Source organism: Leptinotarsa decemlineata, unplaced genomic scaffold (assembly GCF_025532065.1).
Source record: "Leptinotarsa decemlineata unplaced genomic scaffold, Ldec_3_MD MMD2_tig00026375_RagTag_RagTag, whole genome shotgun sequence".
Classification (NCBI taxonomy): Eukaryota; Metazoa; Arthropoda; class Insecta; order Coleoptera; family Chrysomelidae; genus Leptinotarsa; species Leptinotarsa decemlineata.
Genome location: NW_027412711.1, coordinates 2910053 through 2929224, shown reverse-complemented (window position 1 = coordinate 2929224; position 19172 = coordinate 2910053). Strand labels below are relative to the sequence as shown.

The window sequence follows — 19172 nt, the reverse complement described above, 5'->3', positions numbered from 1 at the left end:
ATACGTCATATCATCATCGATTATAACCTGCAGCAGACATTTCAACCAAAGTGAAAAAGGCTTGGAATATTTCAGCACAGAAAAAATTTGATCAGGTTGAATACACATTTATTTGAATGAAGTATTCTTCAATTTGAGAACTGCTGACAATAATTGTTCAATAAACTAATACACACGTAGTATGAAAACATAACAAAATTTCCAATGAAATGAAACTACAATGTGGGTTAAAAAATATCAAAATATCAATTGTAAACATATTATTTGATTGCAGCCCAGTTTCTATTTTCACGTAATGATGAATATTTCATTTCCTTATATTTTAGATACAAACAAGAATTCAATTCAATTTTACCACTTTTTCTCTCGGAGAATTTTTTTCTTCAATGTGTTTTGCGAAAAACTTTTTGACTATTTCGTTTTGTTCCTTAGACCAAGTTTGTCTTTGAGAAGGTTTTATTGTTTTTGAAACTGTGCGTGTCTGATAATCTGAAATGAGATCAGTGTGTTGAAAAACTCTATCATGATATCAAACGGTTTGAAAAAGGAACCAACTTCAGCCTCTTTTGGTATTTATTATTCTCAAACGAATTGAAATGAAACTTGTGTTATGAAATATCGGTTTTTGGCTCCCTTCAATAATAATGTTGCATATTCAACACATATTTGGGACTTGAGCTTTCCCAACATTTTCATTATTGAAATTTTGGAAACTTTCCGAGAAGATTAAACGGATTGATTTTAATAGTTTGAAAAGTGAAAGGACCATACTGAAAAGTGATTTGACTAATTTCCAGCCTCATACTCAGATACGGATGATTCCAAAACAGCTCAATACAGGTAAAACAGCTTATATAGGTAAATTTTTTCAGAGGGAGCCACGTTTAATATCTCCATAAATAAGACAGTAATGTAAATTTCCCCAAACACAATAATTTTTATGAAATATTATAAAGTATCGCTAAGATGCGTACACACTTCCTCTACACTAACCCCTTCAAAATATCAAACAAAATAACCCCATATGTGCCACTTATTGGATAAGTGATTTTATCATGAATTCAACAATGATTTTTCAGAGTTGGTTTCTAATTTACTGTGAAGAAGGACCTTGAAGTATGAGTGAACGTCCTTTCAGATTAATTGATACAATCTCTCACAAAAAACGTATACAACAGTTATTTCCATTGTCAAGTTTCTAACAGAAAACAACTTTTGTCCCGTATCACCGTTGAATTATATCTGTTGAATTTTTAGAGTTTCTCAAAACAAACACTTCAAAATACTTTCTGAAAGTCACAGCCAAAAATGTTTCACTAAACAGTTTTACAAAAACGCATCACGTGATTCGCCATACAATGCCTCCTTCAGGCGTATCTTTACTCACTATGTTCTACATATTCAATACAACACGTGTTTCGCCATACAATGCCTTCTTCGGGCGTATCTTTACTCACATGTTCTACATATGCAATGCTTAATATACCTAATTTTGAAATTTGAAGTACCTACCTATACCGGGTGTCAACGAATCTATTAGACAAGTCATAATTTCTAGACTATTAGGAGAATTGAAATGAGATTTGGTATAGTTGAATGGTATGTGGAGAGGAATGTTTTCACATATTTTTCACTTTCCGGTCACTTCCGGTTTCAGCGGAAATGGCTCCGGTTCTGAATTTTTAAATGGAACACCCTGTATATTGTAACATTTTTGGATTTCTGAGACAATTCTGGATCAGAAACTGACATTCCGGAAGTTTTTCAGCCTACTTGATTTTTTCAGAGTCACTTTTAAAATTGCATCTAGGTGGCCATGATCGGACGTAAACTAATCTATGGACCTCAGGTGATATCAGAAAATTGCAATAGCGGAGTTTTAGTGACTAGTGTGTTGAATATGAATGAGACAAGTTTACAAAATAACATTTTCGTGTCTAACTATTATTTTTCAAATGGCGACCATTTTTTGACAAGCAATTTCCGAAAAAAGGATTTTTTGACGAATCTAACGTTACTAATTTATTTGCGATGGGATCAACAAATTTAACAAATTTAACTAATAATTTCAGCGATGCACTTAGATTTTTTGCAATATCCTGAGTTCTTGAAAATTCCACTATAGTAAATTTTCAAAGTGCATCCCTCCTGGTTCAAGACACATTTCAGCTCGTTCAATTGTTTCTCTCAACACGTTTTGTAACATTTGAGGCGATATACTTCTAAATGCCTGTTGAATCCTTTCTTCTAAGATTTCGAGAGTGGCTGGGGCTGTTGCATAGTAGACCCTTTCTTTTACATATCCCCAAATGAAGAAATCTAACACAGTCAGATCCGGTGAGCGGGCAGGCCACCGTACTGGACCGTTGGTTGCAATAACTCTATTATTAAAATGCTCTATTAAAAAATCAAGTACGTCTCTGCTATTATGGGGTGGTGCTCCATCTTGCTGGAAGTAAATTTGCCGTAAAACTTCTAAAGGCATATCATTAAGATGATCCTCGATTTCATTTTGAAGAAAACCCAAGTATCTAACCCCTGTTAACTGACCTTGAAACAATATTGGACCAATTATTCTATTTCCAACGATACCAGCCCAGACATTGACGCCAAACCTTTCTTGAAAATTGCCCTCTCTCATTGCATGTTGATTTTGTTGGGCCCAGTACCGACAATTCTGCTTATTAAACATGCCATTATTTGTAAACCGTGATTCGTCGGAAAATAGAATGAAGTTGATAAAATTTGGGTTAACTCTATGATTTTGAAGCAACCAATCACAAAATACTACTCTTCTATTGCCGTCGTCAGCATACAAATGTTGATGTAACTGATATTTAAATGCTCGATATCCGTGCTTTTTCAGTATTTTTCTTGCTGATTCGTGACTTATCTGCATTTCTCTACTAATTTCTCTTAAAGAAACCGTTTTGTCAACTTCTACCATAGCAAGAACGTTAATCTCAGTCTCCTCATTTATGACAAACCTCTGTTCTGCGTCTCGATTTCCCTCTTGCCTAAAACGACTCTCAACATAGGGAAAATACTGATGAGATGGGTGTTGCCGATTGGGAATTCTCTGAGCATACAACTCAGCAGCTTTCCTTGAATTTCTGTGGCATTCTCCAAACAATAACAACATATCCACTTTTTCACTTTGAGTATACATTATTTCGACGAAAAATTAAACTAAAATTAACGAAAATCAAGAGAAACTTCTACTTTCTGCTCATAAAGCTTATGTCACTGTCATAACCTAGGTGAGCGTTTTGTTCTCCAAAGTGGACTTGATGGAAATAACCGCAAAATATTATGCATCATTCCTATCCATGGCACCCTTGACAAAAGTAAATGAATTTGTATCGAGTATTTTCCTCAGTAATATATAATTTATGTTCTTATTTGTAATCCAATCGCAAATAAATTAGTATCGTTAGATTTGTCAAAAACTCCTTTTTTCGGAAAGTGCTTGTCAAAAAATGGTCGCCATTTGAAAAATAATAGTTAGACACGAAAATGTTATTTTGTAAACTTGTCTCATTCATATTCAACACACTAGTCACTAAAACTCCGCTATTGCAATTTTCTGATATCACCTGAGGTCCATAGATTAGTTTACGTCCGATCATGGCCACCTAGATGCAATTTTAAAAGTGACTCTGAAAAAATCAAGTAGGCTGAAAAACTTCCGGAAATGTCAGTTTCTGATCCAGAATTGTCTCAGAAATCCAAAAATGTTACAATATACAGGGTGTTCCATTTAAAAATTCAGAACCGGAGCCATTTCCGCTGAAACCGGAAGTGACCGGAAAGTGAAAAATATGTGAAAACTCTCCTCTCCACATACCATTTATCTGTACCTGATCTCGTTTTGATACACCTGATAGTCTAGAAGTTATGACTTGTCTAATAGATTCGTTGACACCCGGTATACCTAAGTTTGTAATGAATTACCTGAGCTTATGTCCCAGTTTCCACATTTGAAAAATATTTAGTAACAGGAAGTTATTCAATTTTATTTGATCATTTAGTAAATTACCCGAATTCTTGAATCTATTGATTTTTTAACATTCTAGAAGATTGCATTTCAAACTCTTCTCTTCTAAATGTACCATGTCATATTCATGACGGAAGTTATATCCTTCTGCTGAAACGTGGTTTGCAAATTGGACTTGGTCTTTCTATTTACAAAACTACATATGTGCTCTTTCATTCATTGAAAAATGTTCTTCTCGTTTGGCCAATGAACAGTTTTGGGCAAGAGCCAAAAGTCAGCTCATATATTCCTGATCTATCTCATACCGAAGTTTTGTATTTGTTGTTTTTAACGCACTCAGACTATCATTCGGATTATCATTCGTTCTGTGAGCTAAGTTTACGCATTCTTTCCTAAAAAAAACGGACAATATATATATATATATATATATATATATATATATATATATATATATATATATATATATATATATATATATATATATAAATATATATATGGAAACACCCCCCTAAAATTTGAAGTTGTAAACCGATTTTAATAATTTTTTTTTGAAATGTCAATACTAAAAGGTCTACTTTGAGACGAAACTTGAAATGTTTATTGAAGTTTCAGGGCATACTACGATTTTTTTTCTTAGTCGAAAATCGGGATTTTTTATTAGCGATTTTTTTATTGAAAAATCACTACGCCACTGGATTCAGAGTGCCTCTAAACAGGTGTGACCAAAATTTCATGAAAAGATATTCATTATTCACAAAGTTATGACAACTCAAAAATTCGAAAACTCACACAGCTAACAGTCACAAAAAACACCCTATATCAACAGAGCATCAATTGATATTTATTGTTGTTTTTATTTTATTTTTATCGTTGTTTTAATAAAATGTTTTTGTAGGTATTCCAAAAAAAAAAGACCTATTATTTCTATTTAAATCTTGGTTGTCATGGAAATGATATTACAGTTTGACACTTATGAAAGATTTAAGAGTACTATTGTCAACAATATTCACCTTACAGTTCTTCGAATTATTTTGTGTCATGGCTGCAAGATTGAGCGTAAGAGAGAAAATTGAAATTGTGCGCCTTTCGGGAGATGACGTTAGAAGTACTAGAGAGGTTTGTAGAGTATTCAACGAGAGACATCCAGATCGTCCTCGTATTAGCTGCGGTAAAGTAAATGAAATAAATAAAATATTCAATGAAACTGGTGCAGTGTCAAAAATGATGTTAAAAAGTAATCCTGTACAAAGACGAAATAGAAATGACAGGAATGATCAAATCATTTTAGATTATTTCGGAAATAATCCTAATGCCAGTATAAGGAATGCCACTTTAGATTTGAATATTCCACGAGAAACTATTCGGAGATGTCTCAAGGCGAAGAATATTAAACCTTTCAAGCCAAAATTTTTACACACACTTCAAGAAGGCGACGATGCAAGACGCCTGGAGTATTGTTTATGGGCCCAAGGGGAATATTTAAACAATAGAAGGTTCCTAAAAAATATTTTATATACCGACAAAGCCACTTTCATTACAAATGGAGTAGTGTCATCAAAGAATTGTCGCTATTGGGCAGCGGATAATCCTAACTGGGTAATAAACTGTAAAAGCCAGTATTCCCAAAAAATCAAAGTATGGTGTGGGATATTGAATGAACGAATTATTGGTTCTTTATTTTTTAATGAAAACATTAATGCGCAGAGGTTTCTAGAATTTTTAAACACAGAGTTTTTGGGATGCTATTCACGAGCTACCAATCAATGAACGATCAAATTTATTTTTCCAGTTAGATGGGTGTTTAGTTCATTATGCCAGAGCTGTGAGGCAATGGCTTAACGAACATTTTCCAAACCGATGGATAGGCCGTGGTAGTCCGTTTATAGAGTGGCCACCCAGATCTCCAGACCTCACAGTTTTGGACTTTTTTCTCTGGGGACTTCTCACACAAAAGGTTTAGAAAAACCGCTCAAGAGATAGAAATGAACTTTGTGCAAGAATTCGACAGGTATGTGCAGATATTAGTCCTCAAGAACTAAGGAACGTAATCAGAAACATTCGTAAGGGCTACGACACATGTATTGAAATACGTGGTGGATTAGTAGAGGCTACTAGAATATGAGTTAGAATTGATTTTTGCACTGAATCGAAACATTTCAATAATTAGTTATTAGTTACGTTTATTAATTTTTTTTGCTTTATTGTTAGTTGAATTGTGTGAATGTAATTCCGTTATTTTCATTAAAAATATTTACGCTATTGGTTTTTTTTTTTTTCATCTGGCGGCACTTTATTGTTGAAATCATAAAAAAATGATAATTATGACTGTTAGCTGTGTGAGTTTTCGAATTTTTGAGTTGTCATAACTTTGTTAATAAGGAATATTTTCTCATGAAATTTTGGTCACACCTATTTAGAGGCACTCTGAATCCAGTGGCGTAGTCATTTTTTTATTAAAAAAATCGCTAATAAAAAATCCCGATTTTCGACTAAGAAAAAATATCGTAGTATGCCTTGAAACTTTAATAAACATTTCAAATTTTGTCCCGAAGTAGACCTTTTAGTACTTGAAATTTAAAAAAAAATTATTAAAATCGATTCACAACTTCAAATTTTAGGGGTGTGTTTCCATTACAAATGGGTCACACTGTATATATATCTGACTTCTTCATTTTTTATAGATGTATTTAGATGAATCCCCTAAAGATAATTGAAATTTTGAACCAATGAACATGGAAAAATGGAATATATGTCCTACAACAATAAATCCAGCTCATAAGTGCTGTGTTTTGATATAGGAAAAATATCTATAATTTCATAATCAGTGATTTATGCAGAGATACTTAGAAAAATTCTTCCTGATTTAGGATGAGCCTACCAAAAAACAGTTTCTTATGTTGCGTAAAAATAAATTTCCTGTCCGTAGCCTTGGTAGAAATCTTGCTGCAAATTACCTTTGAACATTTTTAGGAAATTCCCAGAAAACCCTGAATGGACATATTGTGTTAATTAATACCGAAATATCACTAATGCTTATAGTAACCACTAACTTGTGAATCAGAATATTTGCTATTTCCTATTGGTCTCCTAATTTACTGTAGATGAATTTTGTCGCTGACCATAATTCTAGAAAACATTTATATGACGCAGTTATAGGGTCAAAATGATTAAACGATATGGAAATTTCAAAATCGGATATTCATAAATTACTTAGCAATATATCAAACAAATTCTGTTTTGGACCTAGCTATAATGTTTGTCAATACAAATTAGAAAATGTCGATTAGTGAACATTATGTTAATTTTTTCCATCAAAATATCACTCATGTTTGAAGTAAACCAGTGGCTTATGAACCAGAATATTTGCTACATCCCATTGATTCGCATATCCATTTGTTTTGTACATGGCCTTTGTCATTAACATTATCAATATTCGATTAAAAAATCGAATATTGATAATATTATATAACAATATATCGAAAATATCACAAATCCAGTTTCTGAACCTTACTAGAATGTTTGTTGAAACAAACAAGTTGGCATTTTTGTTTGAAATATTTTTCCTGGATATAAACTCTTATTAAAATAAATAATAAAATTTCATCAGCAAACTCAAACACAGTATGATAATTTACGTTCTTGTGTTTCAATGACTATTGAATATTGTTTAATGGATTTTAATATTTTAGTAAATTACGAATATTCACAACTCATCCAAAGTAAAGATAATGTTTCAGTATCTACTTATTTGTTATGAATCAATTTTTATGAATTTTGAAAGAGTTCAACAAAAACTAATAATTGTAGTTTTCATTATGGTTTTTTTATTATTATTTATTTTTTTAATTTATCTTGCGTTTATTATTACCAAAAGATAAAATTGAGAATTTTGAAAACCCCTTCTTCTTGAATTTCTCGAATAACAATGCTCTCGGGAGATTTTTCGTTCTTGATATTTTGAGGTATAGTACTTATAAAATGAGTTTATTTAATTTTTAACCTTTCCATATGAGGACATCTGTAAGTCAGCTGTACCTGACGATACGAAATACTACCAAGCACGGATTTTTCACCTCCAGTTTTGGTGAATCATCATGCTCAAAAACTTGATGCAAGGCAGATTCATAAGATATCATGATCTTAATGAGGCGATACGTCGCTTCCTGTATACACCACTCTGAGTTTAAAGGTTTGTTAACAAGGTAAGATTTGGAGAATTGAAAAGTCTTGTTCTTGATCCGATGTTACAAGAAGACGAAATTCATCAACGATTCCACGAGTAGCTAGGAAAAGTATATCTATCACAATAACCCCGCATTACTGCTATAAGTGTTTATACAAGTAAAGGTTGTCCGGAATCTCGTTAGTAAAACTGAGTAAATTTGAGGTCAATACGTCCTTTAGGCAAGGATACACACATCTTTACTGTCATTTATGAGAACTTTTCCCTTCACTGGGATCTTTTTTTCGAAAGGATTTTTTTCTTCTAAGAAATGACATGAAATAGACGTATTTTGACCATCTAACGTATTTGTTGATCATTGCGAATAGTTGAATATGACTTCAGTTTCTATAGAAAAGAGCTTCCCATGGCTCCAGATCAGAACCCTGGTGATACCTTACCGGGCAGGGGTATTCTACTTCTGCTGCAGGGCGGCTACAATTCATTTCAATTACAAGTTTTATTTTTCATTTTAACGAAATATTCAAAAAAACTATGGGGTATATTTTAACACAATGAAAATAATGAAAAATGAATTTTGCCTCTTTTCCACAACCATTTTTATACGATTTTCAAAAGTTGTAAACTTCAACGTATATGTCCCCAAATGCCTAGGATACCATCCAGTAAATTGCATGAGATCTCTAATAACCACTTTGATTATAAATTACCAGAAATCACCGATTTTCATTTTCCTATATTTCATTTGCTTAACTCATCATCATGCTGAATTGTGTTATTGTTCAAAACTGATGTATCAGTTTCAAATCAATTATCTAGGCTCTAAATTATACCAAACGAGAAAAATCCATACGATTATTTATTTGGGCAAGACGACTCAAGTTATTACGGAGAAGTTAAATTTCAAGGACTTTTATAAATAGCCAACGACAAATATTTAAGTACCACGTTGCGGATCACATCTATCATCACGGACTTTCCCAGTGAATTCTTTCGAAAAGAAAATAAAATACTTGTTCATCGAGGAAAGTGTAATTTCAAATAGGTATGTTGAGAGATATTCTCAAAATTTTAAAGGAAATATCAATTACTAAAGATTAAAAATCGAATTGAATTGAATCAGAAATAAGAAATGTACGGGTGTGAGAGAAAAATATTAAATTATTATTTGTTCCTTTACCACCTTTGTAGAAATGATCTCAATAAAATAAGGTTATTGGCTGGCTTAGTAAAATAAATGAGATTTGCAAGTTTTGCAGTTCGTCTGAAGCGGTAAAAAAAAATATATATATATATATATATATATATATATATATATATATATATATATGATGTGTTGTTCTTCCGGGTGTTCATCCGTTGGGTACTATTCGATAGTCGACGTTTCGCCCTCATCTCAGATGGCATTATCAAGACGAGTTACTGCTTCGCTTCGAGAGGTGTATATATATATATATATATATATATATATATATATATATATATATATATATATATATATATATATATATATATATATATATATATATATATATATATATATATATATATATATATATATATTAGTGACTGGATTAACTATAAATCGATTTAATTCGTGAGGTTGCAGTCAATAGCTGGGCTGTTACGAAGAAAACTCTTTGTTATATGTCAAGCTTTCGGTATATTTCACACATATAACAAAGATATTTCTTTGTAACAGCCCAGCTATTGACTGCAACCTCACGAATTAAATCTAACTAAATTCTAACTGGAACCACAAATGTGCGGTTGGCTCCTGTTGTTGACTCCGTGCGTTTGTGTTGTTTCCTGATTTCGGCTAACAAGTATTTCCCATCTTTACACTTGGCTGCACCGCGCTGATGAGGCCAATAGCCGGAGACACGTGTCCGCGGTTTGCCCCCCTTTTTTGAGTGTTGTGTCCACAAATTGTTTAATTTTTGATCTAACTGATCTAACGGAACAATGAGCACAAAAAGGCATACATAAATCCAACAATATATAAATTAAACCTTGCAACACACGCCATACAAAACAAACATAATTTCCCCCCCACCAGAGAACATAAAACTAATGAAACAAATCAACAAGGGAAACCGCATGGACATTTGGGAAAACTTGAACATCCATAAATTCAGCACTCATAAATCACTTATCGAGGAACAAGTACAAATCAAAACACAACAACATCTCACATTCAATATATTAAACAAAACCATACACATTCCTAGAGAAGATCTAACACGAAGAAGAGTGCCTGATGCAGAACAAATACAGGCAAATTTACCTAAAGTACCTGAAATACCTGAGTTGAGAAGCTCTGGCCGTATAAAGAGACAGACAACAGGATGACCAGTTCAGTTTGAGGAGTGCCAGAAGATGATAGTACTACCAACTGTCGAAAGCGCTCGCAGATAATTAATAGAAGATATGAAGCTTCAAATCCTTTTTGTAGAATTTAATATTGAAAATATATATATATATATATATATATATATATATATATATATATATATATATATATATATATAATCTAGAAAGATTAATGCAGTCAAGCTGCTGAAAAATAATTCCATGAAAATCAAAAAATAAATAGATAAGTACTCTTTGATCATTCCCATATTGATTTCAATTTAAGAGCCACCGGTATACAGCTGTTTCAGCCTATTTGGCATCGTCAGTACCGGGCAGGCGGTCCTCGATTGAAGACAAAATGAGAAAAAACCAAGAAAGTACTTGATAAAAATAGCTGCGTAAACGCAAGCGAAACATAAGTGGAACCACCTATTGGTGTGACACCCAAGTCAACTTGCCAAGTTTTTATGTCAGTGTTGGTGGTTTGACCAATCAACCGACAACTGCGGTAGCAGAAATTTGGGAAGCTAACCTGAAATGCCATCGGAAAACGAATCCACATGTTTCTAGAAATGATATGAAATCTAGAAAGGTTAATGCAGTCAAGCTGCTGGAAAATAATTCCATGAAAATCAAAAAATAAATAGATAAGTACTCTTTGATCATTCCCATATTGATTTCAATTTAAGAGCCACCGGTATACAGCTGTTTCAGCCTATTGGGCATCGTCAGTACCGGGCAGGCGGTCCTCGATTGAAGACAAAATGAGAAAAAACCAAGAAAGTACTTGATAAAAATAGCTGCGTAAACGCAAGCGAAACATAAGTGGAACCACCTATTGGTGTGACACCCAAGTCAACTTGCCAAGTTTTTATGTCAGTGTTGGTGGTTTGACCAATCAACCGACAACTGCGGTAGCAGAAATTTGGGAAGCTAACCTGAAATGCCATCGGAAAACGAATCCACATGTTTCTAGAAATGATATGAAATCTAGAAAGGTTAATGCAGTCAAGCTGCTGGAAAATAATTCCATGAAAATCAAAAAATAAATAGATAAGTACTCTTTGATCATTCCCATATTGATTTCAATTTAAGAGCCACCGGTATACAGCTGTTTCAGCCTATTGGGCATCGTCAGTACCGGGCAGGCGGTCCTCGATTGAAGACAAAATGAGAAAAAACCAAGAAAGTACTTGATAAAAATAGCTGCGTAAACGCAAGCGAAACATAAGTGGAACCACCTATTGGTGTGACACCCAAGTCAACTTGCCAAGTTTTTATGTCAGTGTTGGTGGTTTGACCAATCAACCGACAACTGCGGTAGCAGAAATTTGGGAAGCTAACCTGAAATGCCAAACTTGGCAAGTTGCCTTGGGTGTCACACCAATAGGTGGTTCCACTTATGTTTCGCTTGCGTTTACGCAGCTATTTTTATCAAGTACTTTCTTGGTTTTTTCTCATTTTGTCTTCAATCGAGGACCGCCTGCCCGGTACTGACGATGCCCAATAGGCTGAAACAGCTGTATACCGGTGGCTCTTAAATTGAAATCAATATGGGAATGATCAAAGAGTACTTATCTATTTATTTTTTGATTTTCATGGAATTATTTTCCAGCAGCTTGACTGCATTAACCTTTCTAGATTTCATATCATTTCTAGAAACATGTGGATTCGTTTTCCGATGGCATTTCAGGTTAGCTTCCCAAATTTCTGCTACCGCAGTTGTCGGTTGATTGGTCAAACCACCAACACTGACAAAAAAACTTGGCAAGTTGACTTGGGTGTCACACCAATAGGTGGTTCCACTTATGTTTCGCTTGCGTTACCGGTGGCTCTTAAATTGAAATCAATATGGGAATGATCAAAGAGTACTTATCTATTTATTTTTTGATTTTCATGGAATTATTTTCCAGCAGCTTGACTGCATTAATCTTTCTAGATTTCATATCATTTCTAGAAACATGTGGATTCGTTTTCCGATGGCATTTCAGGTTAGCTTCCCAAATTTCTGCTACCGCAGTTGTCGGTTGATTGGTCAAACCACCAACACTGACATAAAAACTTGGCAAGTTGACTTGGGTGTCACACCAATAGGTGGTTCCACTTATGTTTCGCTTGCGTTTACGCAGCTATTTTTATCAAGTACTTTCTTGGTTTTTTCTCATTTTGTCTTCAATCGAGGACCGCCTGCCCGGTACTGACGATGCCCAATAGGCTGAAACAGCTGTATACCGGTGGCTCTTAAATTGAAATCAATATGGGAATGATCAAAGAGTACTTATCTATTTATTTATATATATATATATATATATATATATATATATATATATATATATATATATATATATATATATATATATATATATATATATATATATACAGTAAAATGGATCAACGGGGTCTCTCAGTCAAAAAATCAAATCAAAACTCTGCTCCACTTTGCCAAGCTTTCACTTCTAGTGGGAAGCTTCTTCATGGCCTATTTATTGAGTTGTCGGTTTTTTGCCAATGAATAAAATTAAAAATCATACTTACAGTAAAAATGAGTAAAAACCAATGAATTGACTATATAAATCGACGAAATAAAGTTGAACATTAATGAATTTTTTTGATTTGACGAACGTCATACCTTCACATAAATGTCATTTTTCAATGGGCATGATGATTTGATAATCTTTGACTCTAAGTGGAAAGTTGATTGATACAATTTTCATTATTATTATCATTATGTTTTTTGGTGTAATTCCAATAAGTTACTGTATATACTGCTGAGATCATCAATGTCAGTTCTCTTATTCATACAATCAGAAGATTTATTAATTTCAACCATTTCAATGAAAAGTCGTTTGGAAATATTTTTTCTGTATGTAAAACTTTGATATTTGAGTAATTTGGTTTATGTCCTGTTTCTATAGAAAGTTGCGCTAATGCACATGATTTCTTAACCACTTTTGAAGTTATTCTATCTTTGAAAATTCTAGATGTTGTTCCAATTTAATCCAATTTACAATTGTTACAGGGAATGTTATAAATCATATTTGACTTTTTTGTAGTATCCGTTTTATTTTTCAATTTGGTATTCAAATTTTAATAGTTTAAATATTTTTTGGCATTTTTTTGATATTTTGTTCATTATGAAAAAGTTTTATGATATTTGAAGATGAATTTCCAAAATTAGGTTTAGATTTATAAAAAAAATGTATAGGTGAACTATTGTTACATACATTTCTGTTGATTATATCGGAATTTGTATTACTGCCAGTATTGAAAATTATTTTATTGCGAAGTTTTTTGGGATAGGAATTTTCGATCAATATATAAGAAGTCTGTGATTTTTATCACACGTTAAAAGGTAAGACCTCGTTAGTCCTTAGCTCGCACAAGTTTCTCAACTTCTGAGAGTTGTCGTTCGTATGTGGGCGGCAGTTGATTAACGGAAAAACAGATTTTAAACAGATTTTTTTAAACAAAAAAGATTTGTTTAATTGGAATACTTCACAATTTCAAACTCCTCATATCAGGTATTCAGCATATGTTGTTTCTTCAATCGGACAAGTTTGGTATCTTAGCTGTTGAAATGGCATAACCAAATCAAACTAATTCTTTTGGTTATGAAATAATTTCATTTATATTATAGGTTTCTTTTTCATCCTTTGAAATATGTTTTCAGCTTGTTTGAATTCAAAATTTGTTGATTTTGATTTGTTTCCGACAGCTCAATAATTGAGCTTGCGAAATCTAACAAATGAAGGAAACAACTTATTGATAACCGATGATAAAAAAAGAAAAGTCTGAAATCAGTCAAAGTTATGTTGTATGTGGTCCGATTCAATAAATTTTTTTTTGCTTTGTTGAATTCTGCTATCTCAACGTTAAATGAGCAGAACTCACGATATATCTGGTAAACGGGCCGAAATTCGGGAATTGGGCACGAAAACAGATTTATCATAAAATAAATAAAAAGTTTTAAAACAAATTTGGAATTCTGAAGTGGTACAGCTAGCTTAACAGGGGCTAACAAAAAAATAAATAATATGCGTCTTTATAAGCATGCCAAATCAAAGAAACCCTGAAAAATTCAATCATTCAATATAAAATTTAATTTAGGTTAATTATTTTCTTCAAGTTACGTGAAAACTAGCGTAGCGTTGTTTGAATTTTCGAAGTTTTAGTGATGGGTAGAGGATGTATAGGTACTCGTATTTCGAAAGTAATATTTAATTTCATTTGTTGTATGAATGTAAAATTCAATATACGTCCTTATTAACAGTTTATTATATTAATAGTATGATTATTTCGATCAAATATTAGCATTTTTTCAATTAAAGTGAATAGGTCAGTAGTGAAATTTGTTTTTGAAGGATTGTCATATTCGGTTTGCAATTCAAATTATGCATTTCCACGTTGTTTTGTATCCGAGTTCGAGAAGAATATGAAACTTTTTTTATGAAGTTAATTTGAATTGTTAATATTTCTCGCTCACTTACCTAATTGTTTACTTTACTGATCTGTTTGGAAAACAGGTTCATCAAATCAGAATAATATTACGTTTGTTTATTATTCATAACATGATTACATAATACACAAATCAGTCAATAATAACAGCAAAGCGGTTTTCGAATCGAATGAGAAATTACACCCACCTGTAGCTTAATCCTTGAAAATATCTCGAACATTAATATAACTGCCAGAACTTGGCGCAATCGTGCACAATTAATAATAACTGGTATTATCATCAATAACTTTTTTGAATTCGTGGCCCATGAGTTCAGAATTCGTAACATGCGCAGCGACTATTTTCCCGTCCGATTCCGTCCTAACCGTATGATTGTCTTTACACTACTGACAGTATTCACTGACGACTGATTCCATTCCTCAGAGCACGCGTTTGTGTTTTGTGAAACCAACTGAGTTGTAAATTGTAGTGCGGGTGCACTTCAATTCTGTATATTGGTCGATTGCGCCAATTTATAAGGATTCATCGCGTGAATGTTAGTTGATCTGTTTAAATTTTAAGTTTTTAAGTCTGCGCTTATCTCTGATAATGGTTATATGCTTATTTATTCGCGTTTACGAAATGTTATCTTGTATATTAGTGGTGAAACATACAGATAAATATGAAGATGAATCAGAAGCTGTGCACAATACATAAAACAGATTAATTTATTTCAGTCAACAAGTGCAATTTTTGACTTCCATTTCTTCTTCCAAGTAAATGAAGTTGCAAATTGAACCCCTCAAATTGTCCAAATTCTCAAATTGTCCTATTAAAAGAAGCCAGGAACAAAATTAGTATCTAAATTTGAAAAAAATCTTCGAAAAATATTCGATAAAACATTTCGTGTCAACATGGCCACCATCAACTTTTTTTGTAATACGGACCTGTCTTTTTTACTAAAAATATTGATAAAGCAATAAAGTCACAATCCAAGGGTGTATCACATTTGATATTTTTATAGCGTTTCACTTGAAATAACCATCATCATCAGTGACAACAATCAAACAATTTATTTTATTATGATCTTTTGGGAAAAATGAAACCAATTCGGGAAATCAAAGCTACATGGCAATCTACATTAAATGCTCGGATTGACGACCTCTTTGTTGAATGCACATAAGTGACAACAAGTGACAACAGAAAATGTCTAGGGCGACAGCCTATTTTTTGTTTGAGATGGTCGATATCTGTACATGGTGTTGAAAAAACTTTATCCTTCATGTATCCCCCCACAAAACAATCTAAAGGAGTAAGATCTAGGGATCGAGCTGGCCAGTTAATGTGTCCATTGTTTCCAATCCACTTTCTTATGATATTGCATCTGAATGTTTCCTTACTATTGCTGCATTATGGAGAGAAGCGCCGTCCTGTTGAAAATATTATATTTCATGGCGCATATTCACTGTCAATTCATCTTAGTAGCCATCGATTTCATTGAATAGAAAACGATATATATTTCACTATTCAAATGATCATCGTAAAAGAAAGGGCCACGATACCCAACCAAACATTTATTCCGAACCTTTTTAGGAAATTGGTTTCCGTATGTAAATGTTCATTTCTATTATTACACCTATAATTGATATTTCTGTTAAAGCAACCATTGTTGGTGGATTTTGATTCGTCCATCCATATTATTTTTTACAAAGATTTCCAATTCCTCTATTTTTACGTCTCAACCACTTTGCAAATCCTACTCTTCCTTCCGTAATCCCTTTCATTGAAGTGATGAACTTTGCGTATCCTGTGACATTTATATTTATTCTTTTTCGAAATAGCTCTGGTGAATTTTAAAGTAATCCCCATTTCGTGGGCAATTCCTCGTAAAGAACAATCTTGATTAGCATAATTTTTGTAACTGGCCAATCCTAAATTCAAAAAAAGATGTTTTCATTGTATACATTTTCATGTGGTTATATTTGCTCACCCATTACATTCATTTGATTTCTCACACTTCCAGTAATCACACATTTTCGTGTGGTTACTGTGTTTTCTTTCTGTCAAATGTACCCTCAAATTTCTATCAAATCGTCTAAAAATTTGTATTTTTGGAATACGACGATTCGGGTATAGCTCAACTTACATATTCCTTACCAAAAGAGGATTTCAATTTGATTTTGCATAACTAAATAGCATATCAGTACTTTCATCATTTGAATACATACTTGATGTGTTCATAAACGTCTGACATTCCCAACAGATATCATAAAAGCATTAATGTTTCCTGCCATAGAAACCAAGCAAAGCCTAGGTGTTTAAGATGGTGAATAATATAATAATAATAATAATAATATAACTTTATTCACTTAACAGATAGTTGTACAGAATACAAAATATAAATACATTTTGAAATAATGATTAAATGAATGAAACACTAATAACGATCTATAAAAATTACAATGAATTTTCAATACATCAATATGATGAAAAAGCAATGAGTAAGGAGAGTTTCATCTGCGAAAGATGTACTAAACTCAGTCGTTAAAGTTGTGTCAAGTCCAGGTAAGTATTTGAAGTCCTAGTTCAGCATTTCTACAAAATATCTCCCACATTCGAGTATATATACCCCGAACTTTTTTTTGAACATATGCTCATTATTATTTTTTTTATTGTTTCAGGTAGGGAATTATAAAATTTTAACGAAACATATGAGAAGGCTCGTTGAGAAATTGATTTCTTCAGAATGTACGGGTGGGTGAGTACATTTCAATTTCCTGTATTTTATTTGTGTTCTGACTTACCTGGTTCTGAATTACAGAAATGAAATCTGACTTTTACACACAGGAAATATAGCTGTTCAATATGAAAAAAAAATTAATCTTCATATAGGCTATCCGAAGAAAATCTGAGGAATTTATTGAGAATTGGCCGAATGAATCTTTTATGTATTATTTCCATAGGATTCAAATATATCTAAGAAGTGTTAACCCAAAACCGTAATAGCGTATTTCATATGACTCTCAACAAGAGAATAATACAGTTTTTTCAATTCGGTGATTGGCAAATATTTTTTAAGAGTTTTGAATTGATGAAAATAATTTCACGTAGTTTTTCATTTACATTTACATTTTCATGTGTATATCAAGTTATTATTGATATACACACCTGGGTAATCAATGCTTTTTACAAATTCCATATATAATGTTTTTCAGGTAAAACTAAAAACGGCATTTTTTGGTTTTCCCCTTATAACTCGAGAACGGTGAGAGTCCCCATGAATTTTCTTTGACCATTGTATTGTTCCCAATGACAGTTACCTTTTTTCCCATTTGATCGTCTTCGTATCTGTTATATACCTCAAGTTATTATTGATATACACACCTAGGTAATCATTGCTTTTTACAGATTCCATATATAATGTTTTTCAGGTATAAAACTAAAAACGGCATTTTTTGGTTTTCCCCTTTATATTTCTATATATATATATATATATATATATATATATATATATATATATATATATATATAGAAATATAAATATTAACGAGTGTGTATGATATAATTCAAAAGGGGAAAATTCGTGGATAGAACACTCAAAAAATAGGGAAAATAGGGACAAACCGCGGACACGTGTTTCTATTGGCCTCATCAGCGCTGAATTTTCCCCTTATGATATATATATATATATATATATATATATATATACATATATATATATATATATATATATATATATATATATATATATATATATATATATATATCATTCCCATATTGATTTAAATTTGAAAGCCACGGTAGATAGCTGTCTACCGGTGGCTCTTAAATTGAAATCGATATGGGAATGATCAAAAAGTACTTATCTATTAATTTTTTTATTTTCATGGAATTATTTTCCAGCAGCTTGACTACATTAACCTTTCTAGATTATATATATATATATATATATATATATATATATATATATATATATATATATATATATATCCTTCATACCATGCTGAACCTTTTGTATTTTCATACAATCCTGAACCATATGTTTCTAATGTTTCTAATAATGTCATATTATTCAAACTAGGATATATTTTTTCTTCTGCTGACCCTAATTGATATTTCGTGACATATATAGGACTTTTTCAAAATTTCGTTAAACAAATTTTGATTGAAATATATTGAATAAATTGTAACTATTCTGAACC

The 19172-nt window shown here is 32.2% G+C and overlaps 1 protein-coding gene across 2 annotated transcripts in view; it reads right to left on the bottom strand.

Moving 5' to 3' along the window:
• The window catches only part of LOC111511378 (ATP-binding cassette sub-family C member 4), a 197209-nt gene extending 181712 nt beyond the window's left edge, over positions 1-15497 (bottom strand). For both annotated transcript variants that reach the window (XM_074185489.1, XM_074185490.1), the window contains exon 1: positions 15179-15497. The gene's annotated coding sequence lies outside the window, so the exon portion shown is untranslated. The remainder of the gene's footprint in view (positions 1-15178) is intronic.
• Between the last annotated feature and the right edge of the window lie 3675 nt (positions 15498-19172).